This window comes from Euprymna scolopes, chromosome 16, assembly GCF_053919585.1.
Source record: "Euprymna scolopes isolate OS-2025 chromosome 16, ASM5391958v1, whole genome shotgun sequence".
Lineage (NCBI taxonomy): Eukaryota > Metazoa > Mollusca > Cephalopoda > Sepiida > Sepiolidae > Euprymna > Euprymna scolopes.
This window is the reverse complement of record NC_136497.1, coordinates 46231442-46250122: the sequence shown is the minus strand read 5'-3', so window position 1 is coordinate 46250122 and position 18681 is coordinate 46231442. Positions and strand designations below refer to the sequence as shown.

At 32.0% G+C, this 18681-nt stretch overlaps 1 long non-coding RNA gene across 1 annotated transcript in view; it reads left to right on the top strand.

The window, feature by feature from the left end:
- The window catches only part of LOC145295933 (uncharacterized), a 51943-nt gene that overhangs the window by 17195 nt on the left and 16067 nt on the right, over positions 1–18681 (top strand). The gene's annotated exons all lie outside the window — the stretch shown is intronic.

Here is an 18681-nt window from a genome sequence, read left to right as displayed (position 1 = left end):
GAGTTAAAAGGGATTTGAATGATGAAGAAAGTCCAAATAGTACTGATAATAGTAGGAGCACTAGGAACAATTCCGAAAAACTACGAAAAAAGAATGTCAGAAATTGAAATCAGATGAATAACTGCAAAAGTGCAACGACTAACGATAATGAAAACGACTGAAATATTAAGGAAAACCCTTGAATGCGAGAATAATACAAGAAGACAATATAACGAATAAGCGTTACAGGAAATGAAGAACACCGAAGCTGCATATCTTCAAGTTCTACACCCATCATGCACCCCCCATTGTTTCATCACTGTTCCCCCCTCCAATAAAAAAAGTGATACCAAAGGGCCGAGAAGGGTCAAGAAGGACTGAAAGACCGAGGAGCGAGCGCTAACCAGACCTCGGCTGGACAAGCGCAAAGAGAACTGGGACCTTGGGGAGGCTGAGTGACACTCAGATTCCAGTATAAACCAATGGCCACTACCAGCGAGAAATCAATGTTAAGCGGCTGTTGCGATGATGCAAATTAATTTGCAAATGCTATCGAAGGAGGTGAAGATAGCTGGACGTGTGGGGAGACTTGTTGTCACTTTGCTTCCTGAGAATACCACAGGTTTTCAATCAGACCGTTTGTTGACTTGTGTGAAACCTCCATGTGAGCCAATAATAATAAGAAGAAGAATAATAAGAATAAGAAGAAGAATAGCACAAATGATATAGTCACAGGAAATAGTAATAATTTCTACTTAAATAGAAACAAAGCAGTTAATATTAAAGAGAAAAACTGTAATTGAATGACATGTTCACTTTGTCTACTGCAAATTAACTAAATGCATTGATTGCCCGGCCACAACACTTGCTAATAAAGTCCGATTAACAAGAAATACTACGTGAATATTTTAGATTTTAAAACTATGTATTACAAATATGAAACACATTCATCGATTCTTTTTAAAAATGTATTATTGATGTAACTCAAAATGCAAAAAAAAAACAAAAAAAACCCAGATAACTGCAAAACACATTGGCTTTTATAAAATAACTTCTTAAAACAATTTTTTCTATATTCCAATATTCCCACTTGGAAACCCTCATAATGAAATTAATCAATATTTATCATGGGGTGACGTTTTTAGAATCATGCCTCCTATTTTTTATTCCGCCGCTTGGATAAAAGCAGGTTGCATAATGCTTTTTTTATGAATAACGTCTTCATTCATGAACGGAAATATTTATTCCCCTGTTGCAGATATTGACGGTGTGCGACTCTATGAAAGCAACCTCTACAATGGATATGTGCCAGTAACAGAGATGCATCATTGCATAACTCCATACAGAACAAGTTCAGCCGATCAACATTATCGGCACCTGTTGAACGTTTAGGAAGCCGATACAATTGCTGTAAGTACCGTTAAGTGATGCCCCCCTTGATTTCATAGTGGCAACAAAAATGTGAACGACAGAGTGAGTTCCGCACTTTTACGAACAAGGCAACAAACTGACTTGCAAAAGTTCATTGAGAATAATGATGACTAGGTAGAAAAATGTATGCAGAGCACAAAAGTTTGATCATTCTAACAGTACCAACTCCGTTTTCCTTATTTCTTCAACGTGTTAGTTTTCAGCTAAGAATAGGAGGTCCTACTTTTGGAACACCCTAGTATGTATTCTTAATAAAACTTCATTATACTTCCATTTGTATCACTGTAGACCTTAATATGCAACAACTTTATTTGATCATACATATTTTCTGTTTATTGTAACCTACTCTATCGCTATTTTGATGGAAGTGCTCGCATGGGCTACATTCAATACTGCCTTCAACCAAACATTCAAAAAATAAGCACAAGTCAACTTACAATCGCTACCAACAAGTTCGACTACTCTCTATCAGTGTCTAAATATAAGTCGAATTCTATAAACAAAGCCTCTTTTCCCAAAACTGCCCGCCAGGTGAACTTAGTTGAACAAGCCTGATGACTAAAATAAGATTGCCCTTTATCCCAATTCGAACAAGTTCTTGCTAAGTTAAATAGTTCAATTCTGCCCAATTTCCAAACAAAACGATCGCTAGGCTATTGTCTAAGTGACTACCACACTCTCATTAACCTTTAACTTTAAATAGTCCACGGATGATTCCTTCGTATAAAAATAACAAATAAATAAATAATAAAAACACACACCTTTTCTAACTAGCTGGATAGTTTGTGACTTAAATAAATACCAAGCCTATTTCTCGTTTCTTACCTTAAAAATACATGTCACCCCAATGTATTTTAACTGAGTGAAACAATCGCTTTAATACCTTTATTTATATATGGATTTTAACAATGCGTACATTTTAATGAAAGATATTGGCCTTTTAAATGTAAAAAGTAAATGACAGCGAATATTCGTTACATGAATGAAGCGAATCCAAACTCGATAGTGAGAACAACATTTTAGTTATACTGATTTCTTCAAATTTGGAATAATTCGTTGAAAATAACTAAAATCTATATTTTGACATACTGCGATCAAGCTGTTACTTGGTGCGATATTCATGCCGCTCAAATCGAGTGGGCTTCCTCCGAAGGACGATATATCTAAGGAGTTTATTCCAGAAACTGAGAGTATTGTCATGTATATCCTGGTCAGGGGTGTAAACACGCATATTTTTTTGTTCTCTCACACACATCATCTGTTAATCCACCTGGTATTGATCTAGCTGAATGACGCTAAACTTTGTGATCTGACGAGAACCCGTATGTCAACGTAAGTATGCTTCGTAAACCTCGAGTATTTAGTAATAATTTTATTTAAGGATAATTATTTGATAAGTGTTAATGTTTATAACGAAAGTGACATCAAAAAGATTTATGGTTGGTGCAACTCGATTTTTTAAAAATAACATAATTACAACTTTTAACATTGCTAATGTAATGTACGTGCGTTAGTGTTCAGTATAAAGATTATCTTATAGTCTGATTTATTTTAATATAAATATTAGCATTTAGGCAAAATGTGTTTGTTTTAAAAGAAATAGGTGAATTCTTACAAAATATTGCCAATAAATAGAAGATTGGCGAAATAAAGGATAAGGAAACAATCAATAAAGGCATGCATCAATATTTACTGAGCATAATATTCAAATACTTTGACGATATATAATGCAAGAGAAAGTAATGATTCGCAAGCAAGTACTGCATTCGGAACCATTGTGCATTGGCACCACTCATTATATTTATGAGAAAATTTTACATAATGGTAAAAATGTTATAGGTAGACAAAACTCACAGATTTCAATGTTCGGTCGAATCATATCGGAAACTTTAAAGAATAGTACTTTAGACATCCTTCCTAAACACTCATATTTCTAAGGTTTAGGATCAAAGAAAAGGGAGATAATGATGGTATGGGGGTAGCGCCTTTCACAATAGAAGTTTTAGGCCTCCTTTAAACTATTGTCTACTACTTTATTTACCTTCATTTACTAATTTACTAATATGCGTAGTTAAGTATTGTAAATTCTTTTGATCTGAGAAATCCTTATGTTACAACAACTGGTGAGCTTATAAAATGTATAGGCAATGCTACTTTATTCTGATATTTACTCTAATTCTTGTATTAAGCTTTTTCGGATTCAATTTGTTTCACTTTTAAAATTGTCTAAAAATAGACCGAGTTTCTGTGTATTTCAGTATTTCAACCCCCCATATATACATATATATATATATATATATATATATATATATATATATATATATATACATATATATATATATATATATATTTAATACAATCTATTAAACATGTTTATGTGATATTTTTTTAATGATTGCTATTTCTCACGCCATAGTTTTCAGCGGAACTTTATTTATGTTGCTTTTATTTTTCCATATATTTAAAATAGAACGAGTTGGCATAAGAGATAATGTAGTCACTACAGAAATAATGAAGGAGGTAAAATAAAAACACATCTCAATAGGAACAAAGTTCAATAATACTAAACACTGTTAGATAGCTTATAATGAAATGAAAATTAAAGATCAAACCATTGGCATTCACACATTTTATAAATTTTGATTTTTTGATTTCGTTCCTCTGCATCTGCTTGAATTGCTATTAATATTTTTATTGTTATTATCATCATTATTATTTATTATATTATTATAGTAGTAATATTTTATTATTATTATTATTATTATTATTATTATTATCGTTTTTCAGTATTTTATTAGTATTTAATTATTATTTTTATTGTTATTATTATCTTATTGTTATAAATATGTATTATAATTTTCATCATTTTTATTATTCTTATAAACGTTGTTGTTGTTGTTGTTGTTGTTGTTGCCTCCGTTGGAACAATTCAAGCATTCACTTTTGTGTGTAACTATGGAATATGACAAACATTGTAATTAAATACACGTGTTCGTCCTTATATTTATGCACATATTTAGAGAACTGATATTTAGTTTTGGCAAGTTGTAATACTTTTTAGTTTCATGAATTAAAAAAAAATCCACTTTGATTTGAAAGCTATGAAAAAAAACGCCATTTATGTATTGTTTATTATTATTATTATCATTATTATTATTATTATTATTATTATTATTATTATTATTATTATATTGAAATAAATTTCATGAAAATAGAAAATTCTCTGGATTTGAAAAATATGCGCGTATATTATTATTTTTAATATTAACATATGTTTAACATTGATTTAATTGCAAAAGGTGTTTTTGTATTATTTTTTTTACGTGTTTTTTTTTTCAGTCTTGTTTGTGACATAAAATTAATTTTGGCGCAAATTTTGAATCTCATTTAATTATTAATTTAAAAAAAGTGAATTACTATTCGGAACGTATTTTATAATTTGAAAAAGGCGAACCGATTATCGCCCTTGTCTTACATTTCCGTTTATGTAATTTAATTTTTAATTTTACTTTTTTCAATTTCACTATTTAAATCTCTTTTTTTCTTCATATAGTTCCTTACTTGAAAATAAAACGGCATTTTATGTGTCTCATTCTTGATCTATTATCGTGATTTATTTTGTATATGTTTATATATTAAAAATAAAATTAATAAACTATTGGTTTGCTTTATATCTTATTTTTTTTATTTCTTTGTTTAATCATATATTTATATGTTTATTCATTATATATTTTATTTTCATATATATATATATATATATATATATATATATATATTAATAAAAACGTGTTTTATTTGTCATCCTTATATTTCACTTTCTTATTTGTTTCTTATCTATATTTATTAAGAATTTTCATTTGTTTTTTTTTTTGTTCATTCTTTTAAGGAAAATTGGATTTTATCATACAATATCAAAAATGACATTTAAAGGCTCAAAGAAATGAAAGTGACTTCATGAAACGAAGAAAATAATAAGACGAATATTATGATAAAAATAATATTAATGATGACGATAATAATAATTGGCCACCGATATTGCAATTAGTTCCTTTTTTATCGTGCAATTAATCTTTTCGCTTTTATATCTAGCAATTTTTGTGTCCAAAAGAAATGATGAAAACGAAAAACAACAAAAAATATTCAATGAGACGAACATCTTCAAGAAGAAGAGACGTTTATTATATATTTTGCTATTTTTTGTATGTTTCTAGGCCCTCTTTCACTGTCTATGGGGGCCCCGTGGAAGAAAGAATAAAAATAAAAGAAACTATCTGTTCAGACAGGAACTAAACATTTAGGAAAGTGGGATGCACAAACGGCTGTATGTAAGCGCTCGTGCTGTTTGCGCACTCTGTGTGCGTGCGTCATTTTTCCACCCTGTTTTTGCCTGTCCGTTTGTAAAGTGAATGGGTAACGGAGGAGGGCCGGCGCATCCCGACGTCTTAGCCACCTCCTTTGTAATTAGGATGATTGCAATCGGGCCGACGAAGATGACGAAAAAAAAAATGAAAACGTCAAAATGAACGCAGAAAATGGCTCCGGTTCCTGTTCCTTTTTTTATTTCTTCGATTCGACGTACGATTCTTAATTTGCCTGCATACATATGCGTAAAGTAGAGCAAGGAGGTAAAGGGATATAAAAGTATGCCGCTGAAAAGTACTCACTGACAAGTCCAAAAGTATGCTTTATGAGCAAACAGAACTGTTTCTGACAAAGAATATATATACACACACATATATATATATATATATATATATACATATATATATATATATATATATATATAAATATAACACGGAAATTACATAATTATGTAATTTCCGTGTTATATTTTTATATTATATCTTTATGTTATTGCTCTGTTTACCACATTGAGCTCTCATACCCGGACTTCCTCCTGGAATTATTCCATTATAACACTATATATATATATATATATATATATATATATATTATTTTTAAAATATAATTATCTACTGACGCGTGTTTCATCGTCTATGCCTCATTAAAGAAATAACATCTATATATATATATATATACATATCTATCTATATCTATATATCTATATATCTATCTATCTATATATATATATATATATATATATATATATACGTGTGTGTGTTCTGTGGACGTGTGTTTTTTAATGTGTCTATAATTTATCAATAGTGTCATATGCATATATATATATGCACATATATACGCATATATATATATATATATATATATATGTATAAAGAAATTAATTTAAACTCTGTAAGTTATAATTTTCCACAATTTGTTATTCGACACGGAATACAAGTTGAAAACATAACATTTTCTTTATGCAATAACGTTTAAAAGAATGGCTCCCATCTCCACAGCCAAAAAAAAAAAAATAGCAAGATATTAATCATAGGCACGCTATAATTTTGCTGGTTAGCACCTAAATTGAAAATTATAAAATATAACAGAAAAGTCATGTGTATAAAATGTTGATAATAATGTAGAAATTCATGGTATAGAATGATAATACGAATGAAGTTCAAGACCGATGCAGAAATTGTTGAAAAATGTGGTACACTCCAAAGAAACTCTTGACTGGTTCGGTAGACATAGTAGAAATGCAAATGAAATAGTCCGAAAGAAATTAAAATAATCTAATTTGCTTTGCATATTATTTTTCAATGTTAATATAGTTGATGCTGAAAGCATTTTATGTGCAGATATCTTTAGCAATTTTGTTTTTCTTTTTGTATACATTTTTAAAGCCATGCAAGTATGTTTTATTATGTCTCGGGTCTGGTAAGTATTATAAGTCGCCCATATAGCTGCTTATTTCCCAATTTTATTTTTTGGAGGTTTCAGTTTCAATTCTGTATTGTCCACATTGAACTTGAACTGAATGATTAACAGTTCTACATTTTTATTATATTTTATATTTAGTTGTGAAATCCACAATCTCAATACTAAGCAAAATTAAACAAGCTAGAAATATATACCAAAATTACAGTAGTACATAGATATTACTGTTTAATAAAATGTATGTACACTAGCGGGGTCGCCCAGTTTTGCCAGGTCGAAAAATACGCTTAAATATGATATTTTAATTTGTCCAGATTTCGTATATATTATTACCGAGTCGTGATTCTAAAAGTTAAATTTAAAAAAAAAAGTATTAAAGTACTATCAGCTTGAATCGAAACAGAAGGTAAAACTGCAGAATTCGACGCTGGTGACGTTACCACTCCACCAACATGACACGTATATGAACTGATTAAAAATAAAAATTATAAATAAACTAGGACCAATTTAAAAAATCTATACCAATTTTTTATTTTTTATTTTGGCCCATTTTATCACTAAAAACTATTTCAACCGCTAAAGACTCATAAAAGAATGATCCGAAATAATCCAATGATTTGAGGCCCCTAACGCCGCTCTGTTGCTTTAAACTTTGGAGGAGATAGAGTTTGAAAATTTGTCGGCAGGCAGACAGGCATATAGCGTTTTATATATTAGACTAATATGATAATAAAAACCAATACTGAAAAATATGCGAATAGAGCTTTTCGGTTTCCTTGCCGACGGATACGGCTGTTGTCAGGAAAGTTAGTAGATGCTTAATAGGTAATGACATTTCCGTGTAATTATCACATTAACCGTCAACGCGATGGTGTTTGAATAGAGGAATCACCATTGTTATGTTTCTTTTTCTGTGATACAAGCAACAATATCTTTCATGGGAGCAGTAACAATTGATTAAAAACAATAGAACAAGCACTAATAACATACTAAATATCTCATGTCCTATGGCCAAATCTCAGATAAATCAACATAACATCTGTGGACCTTTAGATGGACGTAAAAAGTCGGAATATGCCCAGCTCATCGTCCAAGAGAAACGTAGATTTCTCTTTTTTTCGATTCGTCTGATTGCGAATTTCCTCTATGTGACGTCACATCCGTTTACTTGGCTCTGATCTAAAAACTTAAGTACTTTTATGGTTATTTTAATAATGATGTGCAAACTTTTAACCTTACCTTTACGTAACCGGATGGGTGTGATTATCTACAACATTAGATTTTATATTTTAGTATTAATTTCAAAAGAATACATTGGATGAGTAGAGTTTAATAATTGAATAGTAATATACTCAAGTCATGTGTGTCACACCAAATCGTTTGTATTATATTCCTAGTGGAATTCGTCAGACAAATATATTATTAGCATTAGTATTTACCCCGAGTATTAAAACGCCTATCACTATTTCTATGTATGGATACATACATATAGTTATATACACACACACACACACACACACACACACACACACACGCACACACACACACACACACACACACATATATATATATAAAATAGTGTTTCCTTTTCAAATTAAATATGTTTTAACTCTTTTTCAAAGTGGCTTTAATATGTTTTATTAAATATTTGCTCTTATATATATATATTTACATATATATATACATATATATATATATATATATATATATACATACATATATATGGAAAGAGAATGAGAGGGGGGTAAAATACTGTCGTGCATTTTCATACCCGAAGGTAAATAAGGAAAGCAACGTCAAGTAGTCCTCGCCCCCAGAAAAATTAACACGAAAGACGAAATACTATAAAAGAAAATAATAGGTTTGTCCTTGTCGACGTCTTGTCGCGGAAAGACAAAAGCTGTCGGTTACCGCCAAAATCCGACGATTCCCGGAGGGAGACGAATAGAAGAAATCCACGGAATTAATAATGCAATGATTGGAAATCCACAGTAAATCCTAAGGGAGATCTGGGCAGCCAGGATTATGAATAAATCCGGAGGGGATTTGTTTCAGGTGGAGGGGCTTATCGCAAAGACTATCAAGAATAAGGAACATTTAGAGAAATAATAATAATAATAATAATAATAATAATAATAATAATAATAATAATAATAATAATAATAAAATAACACCAACATACACCAATAATAATAATAATAATAATAATAATAATAATAATAATAATAATAATAATAATAATAATAATAAAATAACACCAACATACACCAATAATAATAATAATAATAATAATATTAATAATAATAATAATAATAATATTAATAATAATAATAAAACCAACACACACCAATGATAATAATAATAATAATAATAATAACAACAACAACAACAACAATAATAATAATAATAATAATAATAATAATAATAATAATAATAATAAAATAACACCAACATACACCAATAATAATAATAATAATAATAATAATAATAATAATAATAAAATAACACCAACATACACCAATAATAATAATAATAATAATATTAATAATAATAATAATAATAATATTAATAATAATAATAAAACCAACACACACCAATAATAATAATAATAATAATAATAACAACAACAACAACAACAATAATAATAATAATAATAATAATAATAATAACAACAACAACAACAACAATAATAATAATAATAATAATAATAATAATAATAATAATAATAATAATAAAACTACAACAACAACAATAATCTGAACAGTGCAAGCAAAACAAGACCTTTGTAAACAATGAAAGCAATTGCGAACAGAATGTGGACGATGGAATACACAAACAGAACAACGAGACAGAAACACAACGAAACTGGAGCCGAATATGACACGAGGGACAGAATCATAATAGTATTGCTGTATGGCTGAAAGACAAGAAAGAAGGGTCACAGCAAATTGAAGAATGGACAGGAAAGGAAACCAGTAAGGAAACGCCAAGATACCCTACGAATAATGGCAAACTGGAGGGCACCAGATCACGATAAAATATATGCGCGATGATTTAAGAAAATCTACAGCACGACATGAAGGGCTAACTCACAATCTGAAAATGTATTCACGAAACAAACGTGCGAGAATGGATGACCAAATGAAGAACCACGCTGTTCAACCCCCCCCCCAAAAAAAAACATAGCATGCATAACTGGAAAAAGATATCATCAAAGCCACAGAAATTGAAAACAAAATTAGAAAAGGAATACCTCAGAAAAACAAAAACCCTCCTTGAAACTCAGCTATCTAATAGAAACCTAACACATGGGCAAGAAGATATAGACCCATGGCCAGTGTCACTAGAAAAATACTATGGACCATTTATAGATTGGACCAAGGAACTAAGGCAACTTTAGCAGAAGACCTGGAATTCATGGCTATGGACAACGCACTACACGCATCATATGATGCTGACCAACACTACGTGAAAATGTAAGACGGATGAAGAGGATTACTTTGTATAAAATCCTGCATAAATGACATGAAAAAAATTAGAAAACTGTATAATGCAAAATACCGAGAGAATAATTGTCGCAGCAAAAGGCACTGAAAAAAAACGAACAATATAGAAATAAAGAGAGAGAAAAATGACTAAACGAGAAATAAAAAAAATGGGAAGAGAAACTGCTACACGGACGATTCATAAGAATGACAAAAGAGAAAACACTAATGAAACACTGGGACATGGTAACAAAAAGAAAAACCTAAATAGAAAAAAAAACTGAATCCCTAATAACAGCCGCGTAAGATAACGCGTTTTAAACTTACCACATCAATGCAAGGATCTGGGAGACACAAGAAAACAGTAAAGGCAGAATCTGTTAACTAAGTGATGAAGCAATAAACCACATAATAAGCATATGCAGCAAAATAATCTAAAAATAGATCGGGTGAAGAAGGCAGTACACATGGAATTATGGAGACAACTTGAATACCTAGACAAAAGGTACTAGCACTAACCGGAAATAATAGTCGAAAATGAACGTCACAAAATCCTATGGGACATGAGCATACAAACGAGTAAATTCATTAAAGCAGGATGTCATAAAAAGGAACCATCCTGCAATTTTGTAGATTTTGCCGTCCCAACAGACCACAAATTGGGGATCTAAGAGACATAGAAATGAATCAAATACATGGAACAGGCCAAAAAGATTAAAAGAATATGGAAGCTGAAGAAAATGAAGAAAACACCAATAATATTAAGAACTCTAGGAATAATACAAAAAGAACTTCGAAAACAGAATGGGGGAAATTGGATTCAGAGGGATGACTGAGAAGCTACAACGGAAAAAATAATGAAAACGGCTGAAATATTAAGAAAACCCTTGAATGTGGAAACTAATATACATGATCCATAATATATAAGCCGAATATATAGAAACTGCTACAGAGGTAAAACACTAAGGAACACTCATGGAAACAAGAAAACTGAAACCATATTCGTAAATCACCCCACCGCCGTCTTACCCATATGACAAGAAAAAATGGGGTTGGTATTAACAGGCACCATACCAAAGAGTTGATGAGGGTCGAACAGATTGGAAAATCCGAGGAGAAAATGTATTAGCCAAACCTCCGCTGGATGAGTGCGAAAAGGACTGGTACCTTGGGGAAGCTTAATCTATAAAATTTCAGTGAAGACTAATGGTCGCTGCCAGAGAGCAAAGGTAAACGGCGGTTGCGATAACGCAAATTCATATGTGAAGTTATCGAAAGAGGTGAAGAGTACCGGGAATCTGAGGAGACTTGTTGTCACCGTGACTCCACAGAGAAACATAATGGAAACGTTCTGTGGCTGGAAAATATAAAAAAGAAAGGCAATATAAGTTGAAGAAACTCAGGGTGTAGTAAAAGTTAAAAAGAAGAAAGTGGGTAGACATTTCAAAGTTGAAGGTTCACGAACTTAGATGGTGTACAGGGGAATTTGTAAAAAAATCTTAACCTCCTTGAATGGAAGTATTGCATATCAAATTGATGGAATGTTGATAGATGTAATTCCTGAATAGAGAACGCGTGGGAAAACAGTACTCGGCCAGAAGGATACATCAAAGTTTACTGCGGTTGATAACTGTCGACCCATCAGGTGCTTTCCACTGCTGCAGAAACTGTTGACCAGCATTTTTGTAGAAAAAAAAATATCTGGGACAACATGAGATCTTACAGGAGGAATAAAAAGGGATGTAGATTAATTAGTAGAGAGATCAAATATCAAATGATTTTTAATAGGACAATACTTCGGAATTGTAAGAGATGATCCATAAATCTAAGGATGTCATACGTAGATTGCCACATAGTTGGACTGAGGAGTGTATGGAAATATTTGAAATAGCAGTGAATATGCGGGATTTCTTGGAAAAAAGCATTAAGCAACAGAAAGTATTATGAACATCAAACGGAGAAGATCTTGACGAAGCTGATATGAAGAGAGGGATTTTTCCGAGAACAAAGCTTGTCGCCATTGTAGTTTGTTTTGAGTATGTCGTTCATATTAGGAAAGGAAAATGCGTGTTATGAGTGAGTAAAGAAGGAGTATCGGGTAACCCATTTATTATTTATGGATGACTTAATGTCGTATGCAAAGCAAAAAGACCAGATAAATACACTTCTAAGGACTATTCCAATAAATACACTTCTAAGGACTGTTCAATAATGACAAAGACGTGGAATTGGTATAAATAAGTGTGGTACCCTGAAATTGAAAAGGGAAAAATTGTTAAAAACATTTGAATGGGGAAATGAGATAAAAAGGTTAAAGAATTAGAAAACACGTAGAAATTATTGAATTAGATAAAATAAAGGAAGCTAGAAGGAAGGAAGTAATAGGAAAATGACATAAGAGAAGACGACGGTTGTTTTTTAGATTAAAAGTGCATGGGAGAAACAAAATGTCTGCAGTAAACACACGAGAAGTAGCTATACGTAGATATGCAGCGGATATTCAATGGAACAGAAAATAAACTGAAAGTTATGGCAGGAAGTAAAGTAAAATGATGACAATGAATGGAGCTTTTCCCGAAAAGATATTATGTCGATAGGTTATATGTGAAAAAAGATGGATGATAAGGACTAATAGGTTTGGAAAAAAGGGTAAGCTTAAAGATGACGTCAACATTTGAAAACTGCAAGATGTTAATAGTAATGAATAAAAGCCAATTAATGAACAAACGTGGAAAAATGGATTGAAAAGAAAACACATGGCCAATTCGGTTGTAATCTATCAAAGGCAGTTGACGAGAGTAATACATAGCAATGGTTGTCAAAATATGACTGGAAGTTTGGGACAGTAGCCCTAGTATGTGCTGTGCAGGACAAAGTATCACATTAATAAAAACGGTTTGAAGTCCGCTATGCCCTCTTTGCGTAGAGAACGGTAAGAATGCACACCACCTCGTCAGTAGTTGTGAGAAGTTAACTGAAAAGGAATACAAGAGACGGCATGAAATATTGCGAGAAAGTTCCATTGGAATATATGCAAGTAAAGATGGTTCGAATTCAGTGAGAAATGATACGAGCATGTTCCAGAAGGGGTAGTGAACGGTTAAATGTGGATAATGCGATTAAAGTAAGTAGACTAAATTTAGTTTTGTAGGAAATAAAGGAAAACAAGGCAATAAACATTGATATAGCGTGCCAATTGATGTGATTGTGGAGGAAAAAGGAGTACCTTGTAAATTACCAAGAACCTTAACTGGGTTATAAAAAGATTGTGGAAGTTGAAAAAAGTTAAAAGTTGTACCTATTGTGAAAGGAGCCCTGAGGAGAGTAAGGAAAACGTTGACAATTTGATTGAGAAAAGTGTGATCACGTGCAATGTTGGAGCACTTCAAAAACTCCCTGGTTGGAAACCGCCAGAATATTGCTGAAAGTACTGCAGGACGGAAAAAAGAAAATGCTCATAGCCTATGTTTATGTATGATCCGTCCATCAGTATAAAATTGGAAATACCAACACTCAATCACGAAATATGAATAATAATAATTCTGGTTTCGTTTATCTCCCTGAAAAGAGATTGGATTCATTTCCAAATGGAATCCACAGAGCAAAAGATTCTTCCGTGTTGAGAAAAAAACAAAAACATATGCGAAATTGATACAGAAAGGTTTAATATTTATGGAGCAATTCTGGTTTCTGATTGGTTAGTAACAAAACGGGAATTAATTCTATTCGTCAGTTCCTAGCAGTATTGTTTATAAATAGAATCTCCTGACTATGCGCGATCATAGCCCTCTATATTCCATAAATATTGTAACAATACTGTAGCTGCATTATTTTTCATTAGGCTTGTGAAAATTACTCCCTTTTGACATTGGTCTTCCTTGAATGTGAGATACTAGTAGATCGTGTCTCAAAGAATTAATGCCATTTAATAACTCCCCAGTTTCGAAAATCTTCTGGATATATACTAGCATTTCAGCCCGGCGATGCCCAAGTGTTTGGAGGTGTATGTTGAGCAAAAAAAAAAAAAGTGGTAGTAGGAAGGCAGGCTCGAACCCATACGGTGAAGGCGGAATAAGAACAGAAAAAACGTAACGTTTTTGCTGTTACGACCACCGTCAAACCAGAAGTGACGTAGGTTTAAATTAAGGTTGGACAATCGAAAAGAGGGGATGCCTTTCGAAAATATCGGCGAAAAAAGCGACCCTTCCTGTAGAAAAGTGCCCAGTTGAGGGTGAAGAAATTAATGTTTTTAGCTAATTCTTCGGTATCTTTCGTCTGAAGGGTCGAGCTTTGAATGATACTGATCTTGTGAAAATCCCTCGCCTCAGTCGAAAGTTTTAGTCTGACATGCAAACATACATACATACATACATACATTTATATATTCATAGCCCAAATTTTCGACCCAAACGTATTAGAAAGCTTGCCCTATCCCTGAATAGCCTTTATATAAAATTTCAAATCTTTAGACCAGCAATTGTCTGAGTAATTTGGTAGAGACAACAGAGGTTAATTTTTTAAAACTTTGACCCCTATTATGACCCCTTAACATTTATTGTTTTGGGTTGGAATGGAGTTATAAAATTAGATCCATGTCCAAGAAACTTATATCTAAAATTTCAATTTTTTTATATCTAAAAATGGCGGAGGAGTTCGGTAGAGTTCACAAAAGGTAAATTGTTGAACTTTGACCCCTAAACAACCAAATTTCTGGTCGAAAAAAGGATTACAAAGATTTGCCTTAATAAATACCCTGTATATCAAATTTCGAGTCTGAAGATTTAAAATTAACAGAGTTATTGCGTAGAGAAATTTACACAGACAGACAGACAGGCAGAGAGACAGACAGACAGTTTCACTTTTATATATATATACTAGCATGAGTGCCCGGCGTTGCCCGGGTGTTTGGAGATGTATGCTGAGCAAAAAAATACAAAAAAAGTTTAATTTTTAAAAATTTGATCCCTATTATGACCCCTTAAAATTTATTGTTTTGAGCTCAAGTCCAGTTGTTAAGTAAAATCAATGTCCAAGGAACCTATACCCAAAATTTCAATTGTTTATACCCAAAATTGTCGAAGGAGTTTGGTAGAGTTCTACATGATCAAATTGTTGAAATTTGACCCCTTAATAGCCAAATTTCTGGCCGAAAACCGATCGCAAAGATTTTCCCAAATCTCAGTACTCTGTATATTTAATTTCAAGTCTGTAGATTAAAAATTGACAGAGTTATTTCGTAGGGAAATGTACACAGACATATAGATAGACAGACACTCAGACACATTAACTTTTATAGATATACTAACATGGGTTCCCGGCGTTGTCAGGGTGTTTGGACGTGTATGTTGAGCAAAAAAAAGGGTAATTTTTTAAAAATATTTGACCCCTATTATAAATGACCCCTTAAAATTTATTGTTTCGGGCTCAAATTTAGTTATTAAGTTAGATCCACGTCCAAGGTACCTATATCTAAAATTTAAAGTGTGTAAACCCGAAATTCTCGGAGGAGTTTGGTATAGTTCTCAAAGGTCAAATCGTTGAACTTTGACCCGTTAACAGCCAAATTTCTGGCCGAAAACCAATTACATAGACTTTCCCAAATCTCAGTATCAAATTTCGAGTCTGTAGACTGTAAATTAACAGAGTTATTGCGACGAAAAATGTACACAGATAGACATACAGACATACATACATGCACACAAACATGTTCACTTATATATATATATATATATATATATATATATATATATATATATATATATATACTATTATATGAACGGAATTTGTATGTGTGTGTATGTGTTGAGTTCGTCTCCTATGGAGTCGAAAACAGCTGGATCAATTTTTAAGATAAGATCCTTCATGTGCCTGACAGTGTTATTAGATAGGTTTTGTATCGTATTTTCTTCGATAAGTGTCAATAATCAATGATCGAATTAATCCGATGAAAGAAATAACAAATGATGTTGACCGAAGTTAACACTTCACAAAATATATATTACAGGGGTATTCGGCAAGTTTTATTGCCACAAAACCGAAATACCCAACAATAAATATCAACACTAGTTTTTTGATATGATAGACCACGTTCGAAATGAATGTTTCTATTTAATACACAATTGCACTATGACATTTTACGTTTTAATTTTAAAAAAAATTAATTTAAGCCATCATCACTGCATAGACACAAAGGCTAGTCATATAAAAACAATAATATATTCTTTGATATGACAGCGGCGGGTTCAGAACGAATGGTTGTGTTTAGAGCACAATTTAAACATTAGACTTGACTTTTGCATTTTAAACTTTAATTCAAGCCATCTATATGATTATAAAACTCAAATGACCTTGTAACGAGTGATGTAACCCACTTTCCGGTTTACGACACCCGGTTGCGCATGCGCGCATAAACATTAACCCATAACAACGTAAACAAATAAACACACATCGCTTCTTTTGCAAATTTTGACCTGCACATTGGAATATTAACGTTATTTCGAAATTATTATTTAACATGGGAAGAGTGGGGTGTTGTGCAACTATTCTTTACTACAACTATACTGTCGCTATTTTCTTACAACTAAACAATTTTAACCCGTTGGCAAACATAAGAACAATTGTAGTAAAGCCAAGACTACTACTACTACTACTACTACTACTACTACTACTTTCTATCCGTCCCTTCTCCTTCATTCCTTCCTTCTTTTTTATTTTTTGTTTACATTTCTAGATACAAAATAGTTGTGTGAGAACGGTGAATCTGTTGACACATTTACAAATCTGTTTCAATATTAGTTTCATTTCATTTTATTTATTTAGGTTTTATTTTTTTGCTTCAGATCTTATTAATTATTTTTTTTTTTTAGATTTTAAGTTTCTATCACTTGGTTGAGGGATTCCAATATGAGTTTTTCATTCTTATATTTCTCATCGGTAGGTTCATGTGCGTTTTTGCTGCTAAATCGTCTCCGTCGGCGTTCAATTCCTAGGAAAATCCTGTTTAATTTTTGAGCGATTATTGTGAAAAATATGAAACTTTACACGAATAGGGAGGATTTTTTTTATGTTTGAGTGTTCGTCCGTGATTTTTATATTTTAATATACTTTTATAGAATTGTTTCTGTTATGTAAACAAAAAAAAACCCTATTTTCTTTACGTCACAAGTGTCGCTAATATAACATACTGACCCAACGGGTCACGGGTAGTCTAGTTATATATAAAAATAATTTGATAAAATTAACAGTATATTTTCCACAGTAGCTAAAAATGTATTGTGGAGTATGTCACTATAGGGGGGGGGGGCAACTACAGCAATCAATCAATCGATTTGATTGAACAATGGACGGTTTTACCGATTTCGATGAGAATAACATTGTGGGAGTCTGAAGCATTCGTTGATCATCATTAAACCTCTGTTTTTTTGTTTTTTTTACACAGTGATCACCACTTATCAAGGCCCGGAAGACACTCAGGGATAAGGGTTATTGCAAGTACATTACGTTAGTGAGGAGATTTGCTGAAGTGTTTACTTAAGGGGCTAGTCCTGATATAGAGAATTAAGAACCCACAGTGAACTAACCACTTAGATATGAGTAATTGTGAATTTAAACAGAAACATTGATTCTGAAAGCTCCTTTTTCATATCAAGAATCTACTGTTGGTTTTATATGTCGGCCATTTCTGCTTGTGTGAGATACAAATTCTTAAATGCACTTGTGATGTTAGGCTGTAAAAGGTGCTCATTCTGGTTAAAATCACGTGTTTATTTTCTCATCGGACTTCGCGATTACCGATATTCGATAGTTATCGAGTATATTCCGATATATATAATCGCAAAGAACACTGCCATACACACAAGTACATTCTTCTGAAATTGCATAAAAACAGTCAGACATTGCGGAGTATATAGGGAACGAATTCACACACATACAGAGAGAGAGAGAGAAAGAGAGGGGGAGAGAGAGAAAGATAATTTTTCTTTTATATAATATTAGAGATACGACG